Source organism: Brachyhypopomus gauderio, unplaced genomic scaffold (assembly GCF_052324685.1).
Source record: "Brachyhypopomus gauderio isolate BG-103 unplaced genomic scaffold, BGAUD_0.2 sc68, whole genome shotgun sequence".
Classification (NCBI taxonomy): domain Eukaryota; kingdom Metazoa; phylum Chordata; class Actinopteri; order Gymnotiformes; family Hypopomidae; genus Brachyhypopomus; species Brachyhypopomus gauderio.
Window position 1 is genome coordinate 1,744,436 of NW_027506889.1, and position 6,382 is coordinate 1,750,817.

Consider the following 6,382-nt stretch of genomic DNA (forward strand, 5'->3'; position numbering starts at 1 on the left):
GTGTCTCACGCTCAATGCGTGAGAGTTGGCAACCCTGTAAACACCACCTAATACAAAGTGACTAATGATGAGTGCTACTGACTGACTAGTTACTGGCATGTAAGCTAAGAACATAACTATATCATAAGTGGGACTGATTATGAAAGTAAGGACTTAGTAAGGCGAATAGGATGCACTGACTTTTGGACCATGTTCTGAATAAGCCTGTTCACTGGTTTCACAACTCTGCCTAATCTGGTTTTAACCTGGGTTACTGTACTACTAGGCCTGGAATTTAAGGAACTTTGGGTAATACTACTGGTGCTGTCTTCATCAACGATAGGACTGACTGAATCAGTATCCCCTGTTATCTCACTCCTTACGTGCGTGTTTCCAGCAGTACAGCCATGCTCACTCATATCCTCACCATCGAAGTCACAAGATGGTTATCTGAGGTTATCTGAGGTTCAGCAGCCTTTGATACCGTATCTGCTTCGGATAGTTCACGCTCAGAAGTAACTGAACTTAAATTGTCTGGACTAGTGCTGGAAGCGAAAGTTTCAGTCACCCAGCTGGCAGTCCGGTTGATCCTGTAAGAATCTGATTGCATCATGGGCTCGTCTTCCTGCGGCTCATCACCTTGTGCGACACAGGATTCATATGCGCCAAAATATAGTTCTATCGTCTCTTCTGGATCAAGGGGCAAGAAACTGGCTTGCAAAAGTAGGTTCCTATGTACAGCCCCGTCAACAGGGGGGGACAACCGAGTCTGTTGTCCTGGGCCCCAGGGCCAGGGGGGCCCATCAAAGAGCCCAGCAATTTATTTTTTATATAAAGTCTATAATTTTTTTAATAATCTTGAAATCTTTCATTAATATAAAATTCTGTACTCAAAATAAGCTCAATGGCTAAAATATATGTTTTTTTACCTATCTGCATATTTTCCATTAAGTGCATACACCCCCGCCTCCCACTGAAAAATGGTTTGATCCAGCATCGACTGTAGCCGGCTGGTACCCGCCCAACAACGGGAAATACAGTGGTGGATAGTTAAAGAAAACAGAAATCTGGAGCGCAGAAAAGAAAGTAAAAACATTACCTGACGAATTTTAATGTTGCATTGTGTTCCAGGTTTGAAAGGTGCTGGAATTTAGGCTAAAGTACTTGAAAATGTTTGAAATTGTAACTACTTCGTTTCACAACAAATATCTGTCTGACTGAACAGTTCTCTTGTATTACGTTAACAAATACGAGCCTCTTGTAATTCCAGGACGAAACATGAGAGAACGTGAAGACGTTAAGATTGGGCGTTTTGAAAATAAACAAGCATTAAATAATGTGATTAAAAAAAGCAAATAATTTCGATTATATGTATAAATATTTAACTTAATTAAGTTTAACGTAAGTCGCTCTGGATAAGAGCGTCTGCTAAATGCCATAAATGTAAATGTAACGTGCTGGAAAATATTGAAATGGACCTTTAAAGTGACGTACAAGTGCTTGAATTTCACCTTAAAAAGGTGTATGAACCCTGCAAACATGACTTTGTTCATTGCGCTACAGCGCGGCATGCGTGAAGTTACAAAAGTCGAGAGGTGCACGACCTGAAACTTTCTTGTCCCGGGCCCCAGCAAGACTGTCAACAGGCCTGCTTATGTACCACTTTCTCACACCCTGTAGCAGTGTTTCGAATTCGGAAAATATGACACCTGCGGTCTACAGAGATCACTACATAGGGCGTGGATTTCCATCTGTCAGCCAGTTTCTTACGGCCACGCTCACCCCGGAATTATTCCGTACATCAAAAAGAAAGGTGCATAACCTGTTGATTTGTGAGCTGTACAGTTATAGGAGAACGTCAATGTTTGCAACATTTGCGGCCACTTTTGTTTGGATCTAGGTGGTAACGCTCTGATCATACGACCCAATGTGCGATTGAAACGTTCGACTTGGCCATTTCCCATGGGGTGATATGCCGTTGTCCTTGACTTTTTTTACCTTTTTACCCCAGCAACCTGCAACAATTCCTGAATCAACTGGCTCTCGAAGTTTGCGCCCTGATCCGAATGGATCCTCTCTGGAAACTCGTAGATGCAAAAATACCTATCCCACAGCAACCGTGCCACCTGTTTTGCTGACTGATCACGACACGGGAAAGCATGGCCCATTTTGGTGAAATGGTCAGTGATCACTAACACATCCACACTTCGGCCATTGTGGCCTTCAGCTGCCCAGAAAACAATGCACACCAGCTCCAAGGAACTTGAAGTCCTGATACTCTCGAGCGGTGCTCTTCCCTCCGGCTCAATTGTTTTACTGACAACACAGCGTTTGCAACACTTTACGTATTCGCGAACATCGTGTTGCAAGCCAATCCAAAAGAACCTCTGTCTGGTCAGATATAAGGTCCTACTTTGACCCTGATGGCCAGCGTCATCATGAACACCCCGGAGTATGGCCTTGACTAGGGCATCTGGCACGACATACTGATGGCGTTTGTTCTTTGTTACCGGGTCTTTGCTTATTCTATACAATATGCCGTCCAGTACCTTGAGCTTGTCCCATTGTTTTAATGTTCTGATTACCCTGGATGTCTCTCCAGCTCTCTCTCTCATTGGGAAGGTCTCTTTCCCCGCATCACATAGAACAAAACCCTCGACAGGGTAGTGTCATTCTGTTGTCCATCTTGGAGCTCCCTGAGGGAGAAAACTGGCAATGCACTCTGACCCAGGGGTGCTAGCTGGTTCACACCCTGCACAAGCCAGGACATGGCCCGCTCTCCAGCCCCTTTGTCCCATTCTTCTTGACCCTCCAGGATGGCAGACACTTCATCACAAGTGAGAGAGTGGCACTGCAACACTCCTGGTGAAGGGGAAAAGGTAAGAGCCTGGCAGTTGGCACCGAGTCTAAAGGTATCCTGGACTAGGTTTTTGCCAACCTCCTTGGCCTCTACCAGCAGCATTCCATAAGGCTAGGTACAAAAGGCTGCCTACTCAGAGCATCTGCAACTGTATTTCTACTGCCTGGAATGTATTGTATGTTGAAATTATAGGGTGCTAACTTGGCTACCCACCGCTGCTCACACACATCGAGCTTCGGCTTTGTCAGGATATAGGACAGTGGATTGTTATCCGTCCAGACAGTGAAAGTACTTCCCTTTAGCCAGTGACTATATTTGTCACAAATCGCCCATTTCAGAGCCAAAAACTCTAAGCAATGAGTAAGGGCCTTACTAGCGAAAGCAACTGGGCGTGCTTTGTCCTTGTCCTCTGTCACCTGGGCCAATACTGCGCCAAGCCCATCCAGCGATGCATCAGTGGACAAGATGAACGGCCGACTGAAATCAGGGTGGGCAAGGACCACAGACTGTAGAAGAACTGCCTTCAATTGTTCAAGAGTGTCATCATGTTCCCTTTTCCAGTCACTGGGGCTAAGTTTCCTGAATGCAGCAGCTCCTCTTGCATTAATTTTTTTCCCTTTTGGAACAGCAGTTAACTCAAACGGCGGCTTCGCAATGCGAGAACAGTCCTGTATAAACCGCTGGTAGTACATAACCATTCCCAGGAAGGACTTGATCTTCCTTTGAGATGGGATAACACCATCATCCATCATAAGATCAGTTGCCGTCATGCTGGTGATGATTTTGACTTTGTCAGGGTCTGTAGCCACCCCATTAGCATCAACAATATGACCAAGGAATCGCACACTTCACCTGAGCAAGTAGCATTTCTTTGGGGCTAACTTTAGCCCATGATCGCGTAACCTGTCAAGAACCATCTCGAGCCTTTTTAAGGCCTCTTCCTCAGTAGGCGCGAACACAAGCAAGTCATCTAAGTAACAGAGCAGTGTCAGGTAGTTCTGATCCCCGAAAACATTCATCATAAAGCCTGGTTTATACTTTATACTTATAAGAGGGTCCGCGTGGTGAAAATGACGTAATTGCTGTGGCTCCGCCCGTGCGCGAGGGCCTCACACGCTGTCCGTTCGCGAGGTCGTGCACCTCTTGAATTTTGTAACTTCGCGTGCGCGCCGCGCTTCAGCGCGATGGACAAAGTCATGTTTGCCGGGTTCATACACCTTTATAAGGTGGAATTAAAGCACTTGTACGTCACTTTAAAGGTCCATTTTCAATATTTCCCAGCACGTTCAACTTAATTAAGTTAAATATTTATATATATACTCGAAATGAATCGAAATAATTCGCTTTTTTATCACATTATTTAATGGTTGTTTATTTTCAAAACGCCTTCACGTTCTCTCATGTTTCGTCCTGGAATTACAAGAGGCTCGTATTTGTTAACGTATCGTTTCGGACAACACTGCAAAGCCATATTTACGTTTGATGCCTGATGTGTATATATCATTGGTATATATACGGTCTCTGGTCAGGTAAAAATGTTCTTTCACCGGTTTTGCAGGGTTTTTTTATTCTCCACTGCCACCTATCGCCACCTATCGTTTCGGAGAACACTGCAGTGATGCTCGCGAAAGTATAAACGTCTACACCACTCGCGCAGGGTCGCGCGCTACGGTCGCTCGCGAAAGTATAAACCAGGCTTAAGGTGCATGAAGCTCGCCGGACTATTGCATAAACCTTGTGGGAGTCTGTTAAACTCAGAGGCCCATGGGTGTTGTGAAGGCAGTAAACTTTTTGTCTCTCTCATCCATTTCAACGTTATAAAACCCAGACATCAAATCCATGGTGCTGAATACACCATTTCCTCCTAAAGCAGCAAGACAGTCAGACTGGTGGGGTAACGGATGGGCATCCTTAACTGTATGTGCATTTAACCTACGGTAGTCTACGCATATGCGCAGGTCTCCTGTCTTTTTCCATACAAGCACAAGGGGGGACGCCCATTCACTGCAAGACCTTCTTATGATGTCTCGTTCTTCCATGTCTGAAAGCACCTGCCTCAACTTCTGATATTGCGCAGGAGGAATACGATGGTACGGCAGACGGAAAGGGTGTGCATCAGATAGATGGATGCGGTGGACTAGGTCTTTGGCCTTTCCACAGTCCAGCTTGTGCCTTGAGAAAACGTCCTCATACTTCTGAATTAGGTAGAAAAGCTGGGACTTCCAGAAGGACGATACTTCGCATGACTCAATGTCTAAATCACCCAGGCCAAGCTTCTTTAAAGTGTCTTGGAGTCTGCAGTCAGAACCGCCATTGCTTGCAGCATGTTCTGCCTGAGTCTGCACTTTTACCCCCTCCTCTGGTGTTCTCTCAGGGTTCAAATCGAGGTCCTCCAGTGCTATACAGGGGAAGACGGCAGCTACCTTAGAATTTCTCTTTAACCTCACAGGTTTATCGCAAGGATTCAGAATGCGTATGGGGACTCATCCATCACCACTCATAGATGCTATAACCTTCCCTATTATCACATCCTTTTTATGGGTGGGGGATCTTGACGGTTCGACGAGTATGGTGCTCCCAGCAGAGATTTTCCCCACACAAGGTGTTCATGCCTTGGCAGTAATGTGACAGCGTGTGTTAGCTTGACAGTTCCCACCATATCAGGAATTTTGTCCCCTTTCCATCTGACCAGACAGCATGTTCAAAAACTGCTCTATTTCAAGCTCGTTTGTAGTCTCTGGTCTGTTCATAACACGCCAATATGCAGGACTCTGCTTAAGTTGGCCAATGAGATACTTTATGAAATTTGTGCCGAGTATGAGGTGATCCTGGTGCCCTGGGAAGACCAATGTGTCCATTCTTGTATGTTATGTTTATCAGACCCATCGCCACGGAACATGAGTGGCTCTTTAAAATCTGACTTAACAACTACATTTAGTCTGGAAAGGTCAAGGGTGGTGCTAGAAGCTCCAGCCCCAGGCATGTCTGGTGCCACTGACTGCGTCTGGATCACTGGGGTCTGGCTGGCTATCAACCGGTTAACTACAGAGTCTCCAATACGGCTCCCTAACTCTCCGATTAGTTCAAACAACTGCTGCGTATTGTCATCTTTACTTATGGCGGGAGTTGAGAACATAGGCATAGCAGGCTCCCTAACAGAAGTGGATTCTAGTTCTGAGGAGTTACTATAAGATAATACCCTGGCCTTACTCTCAGCACGCTCGGCTGTAGTGACTAACCCTCTACCCCTACCAATGACTGGTGTACTGACATCGTACCACTTAGGCTCCCTACTCGCCATATTATTACATGTGCATGAACCCTTTAACAAAAATAAAATAAAAATAACTAGCAAAATTAGATAAAAGCAGAAAAAGCAGAGAGGAAATGAACAATGTATACACACAACTCAAATTATGTGTGTGGGAAGGCTACTAAATTTAACTATCACTAAACAGTACTAGAGTGTCTCCACTGGCCTCCTGCTCGATGTCTTGGCTTTCACGCTGTTGTCCCCAGCGATCGGCAGCGGCTGATCAGAGG